Raw genomic sequence first — 17,653 nt, forward strand, 5'->3', positions numbered from 1 at the left:
AGGTAAAACATGCATCAGTTGTGGTTCTAATCAGTGTAAATTGAATCCAGTCCTCAGATTCTGTATAAAAACAATACAACTTTAAACTTAGGAAAGCAACTGGCTGTCCATGATCCCACAACTAGCTAATTTAGTGTGTCTAACATAAATGTTCATTAAAATATTAGACACTGTCGACTGATCCTCCAAGCGGCCAGCTAGTGGAGTCTGGAAGCCTGGTTTCTTTCTCTTCTGGAGCCTGGAAAGCTCTTGCAGGCTTCCAGTTGAAGGTTCGCATTTGAAGTGACTCCATGTGAGCTGCACAGTGGAAGGCCTAGTGGGGATAAAGACATGTCAAGACCCGGGGCACCTTGTGTGGCTGTCTGGGTCAAAGTCCTTTATAGCATTATTCATCTAGACTTGGCCGTAGAGACAGGCATCCAGGATATTGATCTTGCTTCTGTCTGTCGTCCAAGATTGTCGAGCAAACATTTTGACCCTCCTGGAAATAAAGGTCCCTTTGTTCCCACGGGAAGAGTCTGTGGCATCTCATTAGCCACCGGTGCCCTTTCCCCCTTCCTCCCTCCTGATCCTGGTGCTCTCTGAATGCATCCCTCTCTGGAGCTGTCAAAACCACACACAGAGAACCAGGACAATAATGGAAGCAAGAAGCAGTGTGTGGTAAACACGTGAACAGGAGCCTCACTTGCTCTTTGTAGCAACCAGGGAAGAAAGGCCTGCTTTCCTTCATCACATACAAAGGAGCTATAGCTCTGTGGGTTTAGTTACCAGCCAAGGTCACACACCTGGTAAATTGCAAGCCTAGCTAGACCTGCATCTGACCTGGAGGACGTTGCTGACATCCTCAGGAAGAGTCACTTTGACGTCCTTTAAATTTGCAGCAATGAGCAGTGGTGAGTAGTGGTGCACGCCTTTAATCCTAGCAGAGGCGGGCAGATCTCTGTGAATTTAAGGCCAGCCTGGTCTACACAGTGAGTTCTAGGCTAGCCAGAACTATGTAGAGACACACTGTCATAAAAAAGAAAAAACAAAACAAAAAACTAGTGATTCAGCTGTATCCGGAAGTGGTCTTTATTTCTGACCATTGATGCTCAGCCTGTGGTTGTGACACTTTTGTGAGTCAAGTGATGCTCCTACAGGGCCACCTAAGGTCATCAGAAGACACAGATGCTTATATGACGTTTTAGAACAGTAACAAAATTACAGTTACGAAGTAGCAATGAACATAATTTTATGGTCGGGGGTCATCATGCCAGGAGGAGCTGTATTAAAGGGTCTCAGCATTAGGAAGGTTGAGAGCCACTGTTGTAGACTAAACTGTGGGGTGAGTGTTGGGGGTATTGTCTACGGCAGCGGAGTGAACACTGTGATTCTGTTCTGAGAAGTGCAGCAGGCCGTATTTTTCTTAAAAGTTGTCAAATGCCACAGAGCACACCGCACATGCCTGCTGCCTCAGGCAGAGCAGAGAAGAATGAAGCTCACGGGCTCTGTCCCAGTGGCTTCTCGTGCTTTCCAGGATGACAGGGCTATGAACAAGTTGGACCACTTCTTGGCCTCACCACGACTTTACTTGGATGTTTCCTGGGGCTTATATAATTGCACCTCTGGACCCTGCAGTGACAGGCTGCAAGCCACCTTCCCTCACAGCTGGAGCTGCAGGCAGGCCCTGGACACCAGAGCCACAGGCCCCGGCTGAAGCCTAGCAGCCTCCCAGCCCCACCTACTCCCTCCCCAAGGCCGACCTCACCTACAGCTTGTGTCTGAATTGGGAGCCCTGCTCTCTCCCTGTGTCCTATGCCTCTGCCTCCATTGGCTGACCTTCATGCTCATGCAGGTCACACTGCCTGTTCAGCCTCACACTTCTCCACGGCCTTTCTAATAGACAGTCTCTGAGAGTGGGGATCATGCCTTATAGGCCTCATTTGCTAGTCTCAGTGAATGGGAAATCATCATTATAAATATTTATAATCCACTGCTTTCAAGGCTCACTTCACATGCCAGCCCTATATACAAGCCTCATTCCCCGAGGTACAGTAGGTGGCTTTCCTCCAGGATCCTTTGCCTCCCATTTAAATGGACTGAGGTCACTTCTGCTGACTTCTAGCAGACAGTCTTCCCATGTCCTCTGGGTGCCTCAGAGGCAGGGTATGTGGCCCACCTCACTCTGTATCTGGAAGAATTGCTGAGTGCCCTTGGGACAGAAAGTGTTGGCTGAGTTGAATCACTTTGATCCTACCAGCCTAATGCTGGAAAATAAAGAGTTAGTGAAGATCATGGAGAGTAGTGGAGATGATGGAGAGTAGTGGAGATCATGGAGAGTAGTGGAGATGATGGAGAGTAGTGGAGATGATGGAGAGTAGTGGAGATGATGGAGAGTAGTGGAGATGATGGAGAGTAGTGGAGATCATGGAGAGTAGTGGAGATCATGGAGAGTAGTGGAGATCATGGAGAGTAGTGGAGATGATGGAGAGTAAGTGGAGATGATGGAGAGTAGTGGAGATGATGGAGAGTAGTGGAGATGATGGAGAGTAGTGGAGATGATGGAGAGTAGTGGAGATGATGGAGAGTAGTGGAGATGATGGAGAGTAGTGGAACCCTGCAAGCAGAGGCTTGTGCAGTGAGTGTGGGAGACCAGTGTTTCATCTTGTTTTCTCATGCCAGTGCAGCAGAGGGCACAGTTACTCCCATGTGCAGAAGAGGGCAAGGTCACTGCCCCTTTGTTCCTGTGCTGAACAGAGTCGAGGTCACAGAACAAATGTTTCATCAAGAAGAGCCTTAGCAATAAGATCATGCCTTGCTCCTTATACTCATTTGTAGATGGCAAGTTAGACTACAAACCCACAAAGGGACTCTTATTCTGTCTCCCAACAAGCAGTTACCACCACAAGACACCCTCTTAGTGAAGGAAGAATCTTGCTGAGGAAAGAGCTCACCCATTAGGGACTTACTCCACAGAGAGCATTGTGCTAAGGGCTTCATTCACACTCACTTTACCTCTCATCATCACTACCATCACCATCATCACTACCATCACCATCATCACTACCACCTGAATATCATCATCAATATCATCACCACCACCATCATCATCACCACCTCATCATCACCACCACCATCATCATCACCATCACCACCATCATCATCACCACCTCATCATCACTACCACTGCCACCCGAATATCATCATCATCATTATCATCACCATCCCGACTTCACAGCTGAAAAAACAGGCCTGTAGATGAAAGGATTTTCTGGCCAAGGCACAACCTAGCAGGGCCTCCAGGGCTGAGTGGCTTAGTCAGCCTGCGGCACTTGGCAATTATAATCAAAGAGTTCAGATCATCTCCATGGTGCCTACACAGTGAGCATAAGATATAAAGGTGTCAAAGGACCTTACATTGTGTCTGGGGAGAAAAACAAAACATTATAACTATTTTTCCTGACACCTCATTCCAAACAAGACCAACTCTATGGCTGTCCCAATGTCTGTGAGACATTGAGGTGCGTGAGTTAGCGCTCTACGAGCAACTCAGAGAAAGGAATGAGAAGTAAGGGCCACTTTGTTACCCATGTTACATTTCCTGGGACAGGAAGAACAGCCTACCTGGGAACAGAGGTTCTTTCAATTTTTCACTGTTCTGTTTTTTGTTTGTTTGTCTTTGTTTGTTTGTTTTTAACTGCCTGTTAAAACATGGTAATTAACTATTGGGTGAAAGGTTATTAAAGGAGAGCCAGTAGGGCAGTATCACAATGGGGCTATGTCCTGGCTAGCCAGGCAAAGCAAGAAACTGGACAGATAAACGTTAAGACTCCTGTGTGCCAGACCCCACACAGTCACTGGGACCAGCTCAGGCAATTCTCAGTGTGAGCCTCATTTCCGGGTGAGGAAAACACAGCCCAGGTAGGGTTAGAGACAGCTGAGATCGGAGCCCTGTGCTCCAGGTACCGTGCTCCTTCAAAGGTTGTAGAAATGCTGCCAGGATCCCAGCTCAGCTTGTCACCCCAGCCAGTGGGAGCTGTGTCTGGTGGCTGTGCTTCTACCTGCAGCCAGTCTTACCACAGTGGATGAGGCTCTCCTTTCTGCGTCCTCTCACACAGACTTGAGTCTCACTAGCAGGCAATGAAGTCTCCAAGAGTCAGTGGCCACTACGGTCAGTTGTAACAAACACAGATCCGAAGCTTGCTAAATGCTTCAGCATTGGTTAGAGCTGCAAGGTAGGTCCCGTCATCCTCACCTCACAGGCAAGGAAGCCGAGCACACGGAGACTCGGTGGAGGACCTAGACCCATATACAGGTAGTCGAACACCTGAGCCCACCCGGCATGCTCGCACTGGGCCATCCTTCTGTGGACATGAGTGTTGGTGTGACCAAGTCCTTTTATGGGAATCACTCTCATGAATGCCATCTCATTTTTGAGAATGAATGAAGTGTCAACCCTGGAAGCTGACATGGAGGATGCAAAAGTGATTGCTTATCCCCTGAGTCATAGAAAAGGCCAAACACCTCCGTCTCTCTGCCTGAGGAGCCTCCAGTAAATTCTCATCTTGAATGAGCTTTCTGCTCTGCAGACAGCACCAGCTTTCTAAGACCATGAATGAGAGTGTTCCTGAGGACTCTCCCGTAGCTCTCTGCTGCGCTGATTTCCATTCACTGCTTTCCTGCAGGCAGCCTGGGAGCACGAAGCGAGTGTCTGATGTGTGTGGACTGGCATCTTTTGGTAGGCGGGCTCCTGGCCCCTCTGCCTGCCACCCACAGTCTGAGCCATGGACTGGGTCCTGTCAGTCTTTCTTGTTCTGCAAAATCCCCTATTCTCAGCTTCCTTCTGGACCTTTTGAAGTTGGGGTTGTTGGGAAGTCCAAGTGTTTTGAGCAGGAAGTGGGGTTCTCAGCCACAAGGCCAGCTCACAGCAGATACAGGAAAAGCATGTGTGAGTTTCTGCTTCCAGAAGGCACTGGATTTTGAGGGTAAACAGGAAAAAAGGTCTTAAACTATTTCCCTTCTCCAGTGTCTTATGTAAACATGGACACTTCACTTGAATGCTCCACGTAAAATCATTTCTCACTTCTTGTGTTGGAAATGCTTTTTAGGAAAGGATAGGTCTGTGGGTGACTGAGCTCTGGGAGCCTTTGACTTTCATAAAGCAAAGTAGATGCTGGGCATATCAGGCCCATCTTGGAACTGTATGATATCTCTCCCTCCTTTCTAGGCTTAGTTAGACCAAAGGGATGGATTATTACAAAGGAGAAATGATAAAAACAAATACAGTAGGAAAAGAAGAGTTTTATGAACCAGCAGAGCCCATTGGAGGCCTTTTACCAGCACACTCCTGAGCACCCCAGAACCAGCTCCTCAGCCTGCCCTGTTTACACTGTGTATCACCTTCATAGGCAGAGGCTGGATTAGAGCTCAGGTTTGAAGGCCAGGAATGCAATAAGATACTTTCATACATACTGATCCTTTAAGAAAGTTTGTTTTCATGAAACTTTAATTCAAACCCCCTCTCGTCTTATCCCCCCCCCACCTTCTCTTTTAGCTTTTGAGCCTAACTGCTGCACATTTTTAGCCCCGTTCTTTGTGAAATGCTAATCCAGCCCAGGGTTTTCGTTTTCCGGCTGTTACTTTTCAGAAATTGTATATCTGCATAGCAACCCCGAGAGGGCTGCCTCTGTCACGGTGTCACATGTCAGGAAGATGAAAGCTCTCCACAAACTTGGCCCTCCAATGGGCAGGCAGAACGCCTTGGCCTGCACATAAATGGCAGCAGAGACATGGCAGGGCCAGAGAGGTGCAAACTTTTATCTTGTTGATGACAGCAAGCGACACATGACCTCAGCTCACTCGGTGGGGACGATCAAACCAGAAACAAAGACCGTATTTTTCTCGACTCTCCTCTCTGCTGTCAGCTTCCAAGTGCAACCTGAGCCTGGATTCCGAACCCAGTGTCCAGATTAGAGATTGTTGACTCAGATTTAGTGGTGAAACGTGAGCCGGACCTCTGCTGATGGCAGGCCTTGAAGGAGCAGGTTTACTTAAGCCAAGAGAGAGATTGGATGTCAGGGAGCCTGGTTTTTCTTTATCACAAACTTCCTGGTCTGCCTCGACTTTAATAGTTTCCACCACCACAGAAAAGAGAGAGAGAGAGAGAGAGAGAGAGAGAGAGAGAGAGAGAGAGAGAGACCCTTAGTTCCATCTCTTCAATGTCATAAATCAGAACATTAACAAGTGTGTATCTGGCCTTTGCCACACTCAAAGACACTGAGCTTTCTTTCTGGTGGACAGCAGTTAATAACCAGTGTAGAGCCCAGAGGATGAAAAATGAGATTGACCTCAACATTTAGAAGCTGTTTCCCAATACCCAGGCTCCAATGCCGGTTACAAACTCGCCTTTCAAGTCGGGAAGAGAAATCATTACACTGCTTCCCCATTGCTGTCTCTCTCCATTTTGACTTTGGCTTCCTCTGTGCTTTTCCTTGGCTTCTGATTTCAGCCCTCGTTTAGATTCTCTGCGCCTTCAGTAATTTATGTGCAAGATATTTTCCCAACCTCCAAATGTTTTTCCATTTGGCAAAGTGTGTCCTGAAGCCTCCACACAATGTAACTGTAGAGTTCATTTATGCTGGAAAACATAAGCCCGGTTGATGGAAAAGCCTGAGCAGCCAGCAGCAGTGACCCTGTGGCCCAGGCTGTCACAGACTGATCCTCCAGGCCACCCGGGGATTTGGGAGTGGGTGCGAGCATCGGGAGGAGCGCCTTTTCCAGGTCGCCGCAGATGCTTGGCTTCCACCTTAGTCGTCTCTGGAGAGGGACGTTTTCCCTCCACACCCTTTCTCTATAGCTTTTGGAAGCTTCGGGGTGCCATATGGAAAATCGTTCCCCGAGTCTCCTGATAGCTTTTACATGAGCAGCTATAATTTGGACGGCTTCCTTCAGGTCTGATGTCCCCATGGTATCTGCTCCGGGTTGTGGGGAACAGTCCCTTGTACAGTCAGCCCTGAGCTGTTCTTCCTGGTGCAGAGCTCCATGCCCCTCTTGGCAGAGAGATGGAAACCCGGGAAGGGGCGAGGCAGGACCTTCCACAGGTCACTGGACTGATTTCACTAATGACTTCTTCTCACTCCCAAGTCACAGATTCAGGATTAAGGCTCAAATCAAGGCAGGGCCTTCCCACTAATGCAGTGCCTGGCCCTATCCCTGGGGCTCTCCCAAAACTTGGGCGGGCTGGGCCCCTCCGTGACACATTCAGAGAGGTTTATGGGTTGGTTTCTGGCCAGTCATTCAGAGGCCATAACTAGGCAACATTTGGCTTCTGAAATCCGAGCTGTCGTCATTTGGTAATGGGCACTTTTTCTTTCTAAACAGTTACAATAGAACAAATCCTCCCTATATTCCTGTTTTAAGAGGAGGCACGTGACGCTGTGCTCTCTCAACTGTTGACCCAGTAATCTGTTGATTAAATAAGCAAATCAAAGACCAAGAGTCATTCTAATAAGGAGGAGGCTGGACAGGGAGGTGTTCTGCTTAGCTGGCATGGCCTGAGCTTACAGGAGTCCTTTGGCCCTTACCAAGGCCTACGTGGGTAGGATGGGTTGATGGATGATACTGAAGGGGCTGTGAACATGGAGTGGAGCCCTTTGTTTCTGGGCATCTGTTATAAAGATCCCCCAAATCAGAATACTGAAGATGGGCTGGCTCCAGCAACTCACTCAGCTGTATTTTTAGGCTTTTGTTTAATCTTTCTTGATTGATAAAGTAATTATCAAAATGCGTTAGAAAATAATAGCCAACTGGTGGGAAAAGGAACAGTTGGAGGAAGCTGAGCAGCAGAGGAAGGCTTTCCAGGGCAATTCTATGCTAATTGTCTTCTCTCTTCCTAGGCCTGGGGGTGGGGGCTTCGGCTCCACAAAGGCCCCCCCTACCCCACAGAGTCTAATTAACCCTCCTGCCTTCTCTGCCTCTCTTTACCTCATCTCCATCCCTCACAGCTCGGAAGCCTTCCACAGACCAACCAGAACCCTAGCAGATGTTTGTGTTTTATGAGCCAAATGGAAGCTTGAGGATCAAGCGAATACCAGCCCCATCGAAAGGAGGATTCAGGCCATCTGACACCAGAACACGGAATGCAGCCTGTCCAGCAAGGCTGGGGCTTTCAGAGAGCAGAAGGAGGCCCGGATGATGAGCTGGCATGCCCACATGTTGGAACATTGTTCCATCCTTCTGAAGGGCATGCGGAGGCTCTAATGGAGGCTCAGGCAGGTTGGGGAGGACCTTCTACAAGCCCACCTCCTTGGCTGGTGGTCCTGGCCCATAATAATAGCCCCCGGTGCCAGAGTACCATGTGGCACCCTGACTGGTTCCTGGCACAGGAAGGAACAGGAGGTTGAGGACACCTACTATCGAACCAGCTTGGAAGTGCCATGTTGTCTCAGTAGATGTCCCTGGCCTCTGCATCATGGCGGAGCCAAGTCAGGAGAATGGACAGAGTGAGGTGGACAGATGGAAAAGCCAAGCCCTTGTGTAAGCTCCACCATTTACTACTGGATGCCACTGGCTCTGGAATGTGTTCAAGACTTCCTTTCTCCATCAGTGATCTGTGGATTCTGATAACTACCCCTGAGGTTGCTTCTGGGGTCAACTTAGAATGTGCTGGCTGTGGAGCTGTGTGTCCTCAGATCTGTGGCTCATCCCCCACTGTGTGGCAGGTGACTTGAGCTCAGCCAGTGAGAGGCTTGGGAGACGATGTCTCCATCTCTTTGTCTCTGTCTCAGACAGCCTCCTAGCAGCAATGGTTTCTTTCCTCCGTGTCTCCATGGTAACTCCTTAAGAACGGCAGCTCTGCCAATGGCCTCATATCCTGGGACCACCTGTCCATCTTCAGTTCTCTATCACCTTTGTAACCTGTTCACATGCACACCCTTAGATGTAAATGCCTTGTGGCTTTCTATACCATGGTTGGATCAGGGAAGAATTGTAGTCAAAAGTTTTCTCCGGTCCCTGGCCCTGTGGTCCTGCAGCTGCTTATAAAATCATCATTCAGAGGCTTAATATTATTCATAAACTGTATGGCCTATGGCAGGCCTCTTGCCTTGGAATTCCTGCCTGCCTCTAAGCTGCCTTGACATAGGCCATATATTCACAGCATACAAAAAGACATCTCTCAGCAAAGAACATGTGAACTTATGTCTCCCAATTAAGTGGAAGCAGTATTCTTGAAGAACTCACTCTATAACGTACAAAGGGGCAGGGTTGCTGAATGTAGGCATCAGGTTCCCAGTTTGACCATAATGGTTTCCATTTCTAGAAGGGTTTTTCAGCTTAGGAGTTTACAAAGGTTTTTAAAAAATGGAATAAAAACCATGCATGTGGTTTTTTAAATCATCTCAAAATAAAAATACAGACTATCATGAAGAAAAATGCCCACTAGGCCGGGCAGTGGTGGCACACGCCTTTAATCCCAGCACTTGGGAGGCAGAGCCAGGTGGATTTCTGTGAGTTCGAGGCCAGCCTGGGCTACCAAGTGAGTTCCAGGAAAAAGGCGCAAAGCTACACAGAGAAACCCTGTCTCGAAAAACCAAAAAGAAAGAAAGAAAGAAAGGTAGATAGAAAGAAAGAGAGAAAGAAAAATGCCCACTGGATAATTCCATCTGTGTGCTCCTGGATGGTGACACTACAGGCAGAGTGGGCTGGCATGCTGGACCCTCCCACATTGTTCTTATCGACCCCTTCCCCAACCTCTCCAGGCACAGCAGGCAAATGCTCTATCATGGAGTTGTTGCCTCACCTCCTTTTATGTTTGTTTGCTTTTGTGAGACATTCTTTGCTAAATGGTCCAGGCTGGCCTCAGGCAGGCTTTGAACTTGCCACCCTCCCGCCTCAGCCTCCCGAATAGCTTCCATTAACAGGCTGTGCCACCATGCCTGGTTTGGACTCCCCCAGGCTCTGCTGGCTCTCCTCTGTGTCCACTAGTCCTGCTCACACCAGGGAGAAAGCTCTTGTTTGGGGGCTGTACTCTGCATCTCAGTGGTTATCTGGTTAGAGCTATCTCCCTGCACCGTGCAGACAGCCCGCCTCCATAGGATACCTGCTTCAACCCAGGCCACGTGTCAGGGTCCTTCCTCTCTGCCTATGGCTCTCTGGGTTCTGCACAGCTATGAGTCTGGGAAGATTGTTCACTGCTTTTGGCCGGAAGACTAACTTCCGTATTGAGGTCAGAATTGAAAATGGATTTCCCCATTGAGCAGAGACGGAGGCCTATACACTTCCTGTGCAGTGTAATTAATCAGCTGCCCAGGCTCAAGGCCCTCCCTGATTAACCATTTCCTGCCCTGCCCCAAGGAGGCTACAAAGGTGCTCTCATCTCTAAAGTGATTCCAATTACGTGTCTGTCAGTATGCTGTGGGCTCCACTTAGCTTGTGAAGTCAGTGGGGAGAGCCGTGTCCTGGCACCCGGGAGAGGTCAGGGCTGGAGCCACTTCATGGAACAGGAGAGCCTGCATGTAGAAGAGGCTGGGGACATCAGGACAACAGTAGTTAGGAGCAGAGATACTACATCTTATCCATTGCCATGGCAACAGGAAGAATTATGTTATGTCATCTCAAAGGGACAAGGCTAGAAAGACATTGGTTCCCCCTGACTGCCTACATACTGTGTAATCTCCATTGAAAGCACAGTCACCAACAGCCTTTTAGATACACTGTGGCCTCATAGATGACATAGGTGGTATATGTAGGTATATGGTACAATTGCATATGTAGGTGGCATGTGTAGGTATATGGCACAATGGCATTTTAGGTGGCATATGTGGTATATGTAGGTATATGGCACAATGGTATATGTAGGTGGCATATGTAGGTATATGGTACAATGGCATATGTAGGTGGTATATGTAGGTATATGTCATGATGGCATATGTAGGTGGTATATGTGGGTATATGGCACAATGGTATATGTAGGTATGGTGTTCTTAGATGGGTGCATTCCTGCTGTCAAATCCCACTTCCATGCATTTGTGCACCTCAGAACTGTTCCTTTAGGGAAAGTGCGTTCGTGAGAACATCTGAGAGCCAGAAAGGCCTTCCTTGATGGCTCATTCTGTTCAGTGTCACCATTTTTGACACTAGGTGACCTGAGCATTCAGTAGCGATAACATGTGACCAATGGTGTCCAAACGAGACCCTGGGTCTACGTGGACCCTCAGGGTTTTGCTCCTTTCGCCCATATCTCATGGCAAGTTAAACAACTGAAGGGTTTGCTGCTCCGGTGGATACAAGCCATGCTCCATGCATGTAAACATCCAAGAAGACTGACGGCATGCGCTGAATAGTGCCTGATGAATGAACATGATTCTGACATAATGTCTAATAATATAATCTTAAATGCCAATATATCAGATAAAATGAAATGTTTGACTGTAGGCTCTGTAGGGAAAAACACATAGACATAGGTACATAAGTGTATTATAAATGTTGCCATTATACAGAACATATAGCCCTCCATTTTAGAAATAATAATGAAATATGCAACATTCTTTGTTATAAATTCCACAGAGCCAATTCACTCTCCCTAAAGGAACTTGTTCGTTTTTGCTGAGCTCTTGGAACTGTGCCTGGCTGCAAGTGGTGAATGAGTATGGCTATGACATAAACGTTGACTAATATCTCCTTAAATGTTAATGTATCCGATAAAAGGGAGCCTGAAGACACCGGGTGGAACTCGCACATTCATCAATGACATGAGTGACTTCTAAGTCAGGTGACAGTTTTCAAATGCTAGGAAAGTAGTTCCCGAGACGTCTGGGATAGTCACAATACAACACCACAGCTGGGATGCACTTTTCATTTCTTTGTACATGGGCGTTTTGCCCGCATGTATGTCTGTGTACCACATTCATGCAGTGCCTATCATGGCCAGCAGAGTGCGCCAGATGCCCTGGACTGCTTGTGAGGCTCCAAGGGGGTTCTAAGATTCAGAACCCGGACCCTCTGGAAGAGCAGCTAGTGCTGCTCTTAACAGCTGTGCCATCTGGTCCAGATATGATACACTTTAGAGTTTAATCCATTAAGATACCCAGCATCTGAGTCACAATGCGTACCTACCATATGGCATTTCAGGCTACCCGAGTGATGTCATTGTGCTTAGTTGTTAGGTCATGCTCAGGAACACGTCATTACGTAGTATTCAGAGATAATAGCAAGAGCATAGACACTAATATAATGTAGGAAAAGAATTGAAGCATACTATGTTTTTAGTACTTATCACTTATTTAGGTGTGTGCAAGCCAGAGGACAGCTGTGTGGAGTCAGTTCTCTCTGTCCACCTTTCTGTGGATCCTAGGACTTGAACTCGGGTCACCAGGCTCACATGGCAAGCACCTTTACCTGTTGAGCCGATCTCACTGGCCTCTACTTTTCCTTTTAATATAATTATTTAAGTTTTGTGGCTGTTGTTGTTTTGAGACTGAGTCTTCCTATATAGCCCAGGCTGGCCTTAAACTTAGGGGTCCCCTGCATTAGCCTCTCCAGTGCGATTACAGACAGACATCTACTACCATACCTGGCTTTATGTATTTATTCAGCTTTCCTTGTTGTAGTTTTCTTGTTTTTGAGACAGGGTTTCTCTATTATGTAGCTCTGGCCGTCCTGGAATTCTCTATGTAGACCAGGCTAGCCTCACAGAAATCTGCCTGCCTCTACCTCCTAAGTGCTGGCATCAAAGGCATACATCACCACGCCTGACGATTTATTCAATTTATTTTTTTTGATACAGGATCTTTCTACGTAGACCTGGCTGGCCTGGAAGCCACTATGATGCCAGCCTGGGCTACAATACAAAGTAGGACTTTATCTCAGTAACCTAAAACAAAAGGCAAAGAAAAGAAACAGTTTCAAGGAAACTGGGAGGAAAAAGAGGCAGAGATATAATGAAAAATAATGATTTTTTTAAAAAAGGTTTTATTAAGAAAGTAATTTTCTGACACAAAATTCTAGGCCTGCTTTTGTGGGTGCCCCCTGCACAGTGGCTTCTGGGGCCCTCCCACAGGCCTGCTGTGGTGACGTGTGCAGGCGCCCCATGGGCGTTCCCGGTCTGAGGACCTGACCTCTCGCTTCTTTGGAAGGAGAGGATGAGATTACCAGAGCTTTGGATCCATTTTTGGATCAAATGAAAACCGCAGGCTAGTCCTCTGAGTAGCCTTCTCCTCTTACCAAGCTGGCGGGGCTGTGTGGGCGGGGCTGTGTGGGTTGTGTGGGCGGGGCTGTGTGGGTTGTGTGGGCGGGGCTGTGGCGGGGCTGTGTGTGGGCGGGGGCGGTGTGGGTGTGTGGGCGGGACTGTGGGCGGGGCGGGGCGGGGCTGTGGGAGCGGGGCTGTGGAGGACGGGACTCCGGAAGGCTGACTTTTCTTCCCTGGATCCAAGGCACAGTCACGTGCTGCTCAGGAGGTGTGTAAGACTCCTCCGTCCTCCATCAGCAGCACTTGGCACATGGGAAGCCCTTCTTTCCAGACTCAAATCCACTAGCCCTGTTTCTATGACACCCCAGTTACCCCAGGTGGTTACCCACTCTCTCCACACTTTCATTTCCTTGTATCTGTTCTGAGTAGTGCTTCGTGAGGTCCTTTGGGGCAAAGATCTCACCGTCAGTGAGACTTACACAAGTCTCAGCTAGAGCCTTGGCCACTTCGTTTCGTGATTCCTAGAGACTCTCCCCGCCTCAGACCAGTGACTGTAATCTGCATCTTTTAATAAGACCATGTGTTCATGATACACGTATGTTCACAGAACACTCTTTAAGAAATCCAGACCGTTCATCTTCTAGGTGAGGAACCTGCGTCTGGACTCCTGGCTGTAATGGGAACCAGCATGATGCTTTCAGATAAAATCACCCTGAATTCTTCCAAGGAAATTAATTTAACTAATCACAGCCATGCTGGTGATCCCCACTAGGAATATTAATGGTACCTTGAACTGAAATTATTGTGTACCATGTTTTAAAATGGCAAGGCACCACTGTTAGGTGGACTCAGCTAGCAGAGGCCTCTGCATTTAGACATCTGGCACCCCTTTGCTCTATCAAGGATGCCTCTTTAGAATGCATTGCTTTCTTGCTAGCATCAGAGCAAGCTCCTTGGTGACTTCTGCCTTTAAAGTGTCATTTGCCTTAATGGTATTCACAGAAGGCCACTTGCCACACAACCTATGTCCTGCAGGGTGTCCTCTGACCTCCTTCTCAAGCCCACTCGCATCCTATGGCTACAGAGACAGAGCCCCCAAGTAGACCCACCATTGAAGTGTCTAGCTCAGGCCAACTTTTATGTTAAGTCTTTATTTTGGCTATCCATTGTTTGGAGAGGGCTATATGTGTGGGCCCTTCCCTTGAGCAGCAGGTGACACCCAGAGCACATGTGACTGTGGCCCTGGCTTGGCTGGAGGTAGGCAGCTGCTGCCGGAGGAAATTCAGCAGACCCCACTGGGTTTTGGGGTGGGGTCACCAACCATCAACAGTCGTAGCACTCGATGCTCTCTCTCTCTCTGTCTCTGTCTGTCTGTCTGTCTGTCACTCTCTCTCTCTCTGTCTCTTTATCTCTCTCTCTATGTCTCCCTCTCTGTCTCTCTCTGCCTCTCTCTCTGTCTCTCTGTCTGTCTCTCTGTCTCTGTGTGTGTATGTGTGTGTGTGCACCAATTCCTAACAATTTGGCCCCTTGGCTTGATGCAATCTAGGAAATGAACAGGTCTTTTTCTCGACCACAAGGTGTCAGCAGTGGGCTGGCCAGGCGGTAGCTCAAGGCACAGCCCTTCTGGTGTGCAGAGAGGTCACTGGCCGCTGCCCTTGAAATTCCTAGTTTGGAAAGACTTCTCTACTCATTAAATTAAGTTACTAAAAGCTCCTCCCTTGATCCTGCTGTGTCTCCTTAAGATCATCGCCTCTGCCAGACGTCCCGACCATTCCTGAACTTCAGCTGAAGGGGTCAGTGCAGGTAGGGGCACAGAGCACAGTCGGGAAAGCAAGGACCAGGGGATGCTCAAAGGCAGAAAAGTTTAGGACAGATTTTCGTTCGTGATCTCATGTGAATTTGGGCGTGTATGTTCACTAGCTATGGGGGTTTGCCTCCTGTCTACAAAATAACATCTTCCCTACTTTTTAAGAGGTAGTAACCACAGGGTAATGCGGTTCAAGTAACATGAAATGATTTGTGTATTAGATGGCCTTGTGGACACATGGGTGCAGTTTTGGGGTGTCATCTTCCCCCCTGAGCTGTGTCATGAAGCTTCCTAAAGACTTCAAAGCAGGAGGAAGCTAGCTGACCTGGCTCAGAGTGGGACAGATGGCATCTCTAGGTGTGAGCTGCCAGCCATAAACTTCAGCTCCAGCCTCAGAGAGTCATCTTCCTACCAGGTTCTTCCTGGATGCCTTCTGTGGCTCTTGTCCAAGGGAAAGCTGGCAACGAACACTTGCTCTTTCCTCTTCAATGAGCTCTCTTTTCCATATTGGAAGAGGATGGAGTGCACATCTCAGAACGTAAGTTCTCCTCAGGACACTATCCCCAGGGATGGAGTGATGGAGGAAACCGAGGTGAAGTCAGGGAGCCACTGAGTTAAACTCACGGAATTGAATGAAGGCATTTTTTCCACTGGTGGTGTTATTTATGATGTCCTGGCTAGCCAGAGCCCAGCATAATGGAGGTTTTGGTTCCAGAGTAGTAGAAGTAGCCGGAACGAATTTTCTGCTTCGCAACTCTGTTAAAAACATTGAACCCAGTTGATATTAAAATCCAATCCTGTCATAGGCCAGACTCCAGACTTCACCTGCTCATCACCTTTGCGGAGGTGGGGCCCAGAGCATGGGTACATTATGAGAGGATGGCAAAGAGCAGCTGAGGGTGTCTCTACAGTGAATTGCTTCACACAGCTTTCTTGTGGTCTGAACTTGGTGGGAGGGAGCTACTCTAGGAAAGGAAAAAACCCAGGGTAAACTTGAATGGGATTTTGAAGGAACTTCCACTGAGTTACATATTAATTCATGGGAAAATGATACCTTTAGAATGTGGTTTTCCATCCACAATCATTGTGTACCTTTCCATCGAATCAAATTTTCTTTTATATTTTCGGTACAAAATTTTATTTCCCTATAAAGAATCAGCAAAACAGGTTCACTTTAAAGTAAAATATAATTTTAAAATTGAAATTATAATGGAGTTTTGAATAACTACATTTTTATATTATTATACCCATCAGGTAAATATTTGAGAGAGAGAGAGAGAGAGAGAGAGAGAGAGAGAGAGAGTTTTGATAAATACTGACAAAAGACTTGATTTTAAGTTTGTCTATTATCATATCAAATAATGCCAACTTATTTTTCATTTTTATTTTATTTATTTATTTTTTCAAGACAAGGGTTTCTCTGTGTAGCCCTGGCTGTCCTGGAACTCTCTCTGTAGACCAGACCTCAAACTCAGTGATCTGCCTGCCTCTGCCTCCCCAGTGCTGGGGCTAAAGGCATGGTGGTACCTGGCTTAATGATACCAAATTCTTAAACCATTGTTTCTAGAGATAGCGTGGACAATGCCTGCTTTGTTTTGATTTTCTCCCCTTTTGATCCTGATAAAACTTGTTTCTTTTTCTCTTCTTTCCTGCTTTGTTTTTGCATTGCCGGGGATTGAACCCAGTGACTGGCTGTTCATGTAGGGCCACCGCTCTGTCTCTGAGCAATGGCTCCCTCTCACTCACTTCGGTTTTCTTACAGTGCCAGTCAGCATCTTGAGGTCATCCTTCTACTTGTCCTAATCTTAAGGGAAAGGGGAATTTTGGAGGTAGGTTTCACTGTACAGCCCAGGCTAGCCTGGAACTCACTATGTAGCTAATGCTGGCCTTGAACTGGGGTTTCTTTTTCCTCGGCTTCCTGTACACTAAGACTACAGGCTTTAGTCTTTGCTTACCTCACTTAAGGAAATTTTGACATAAGTATTTTTATTCTATATTATAATTATAGATTTATAAAAGTGTTGCAAGAATAGTGCACTGAGTTCTCATTTACCCCACCAGATCCCCCATTGCTATCATATTATACAACACAGTACCCAGAAGCCCAAGCCACCAACTGTGAAATGTCAGCGTCAGCTAAACACTCCCCTTCATTCAGATCTCGTTCGTTCTTCTGGTAACATCCTTTCTCCATCCGGGATCCAGTCTAGGTGACCACTCAGTTACTGCGAATCCCTAGGGGCCTGTGGTCTGCATCAGTTTCTTGTTCTTCTTTTGTTTTTCATGAACTTGAGTTTTGAGGAGTACTAACTAGTCAGCTCTTTTGTAGGTAGTCCACAAAACTTTAATGTTTTTCTTTCCCCCATGGACGAACTGGGGTTGGCAAATGCCCTTTTCATCATACTATGTCAGAAGGCTCCCAGTGCCACTGACAGTTGCTAATGAAGTTAACTTTGGCCACCTAACTAAAGCCAAGGCTTTCCAGAGGGAAGCTGTCTCTCCAGTGTCCTTCTACTCTCTTTTCCAACCACGTGTGTGTGTGTGTGTGTGTGTGTGTGTGTGTGTGTGTGTGTGTGTGTGTGTGTACACATGTACACATGTCAGGGGCAGCAAGGAAAGAGAGTAGATGGATGGAGGATTGAGTTTCACCTCCCTCCATATGAAACATTTACATATATGAC

Source organism: Onychomys torridus, chromosome 19, assembly GCF_903995425.1.
Source record: "Onychomys torridus chromosome 19, mOncTor1.1, whole genome shotgun sequence".
NCBI lineage: Eukaryota > Metazoa > Chordata > Mammalia > Rodentia > Cricetidae > Onychomys > Onychomys torridus.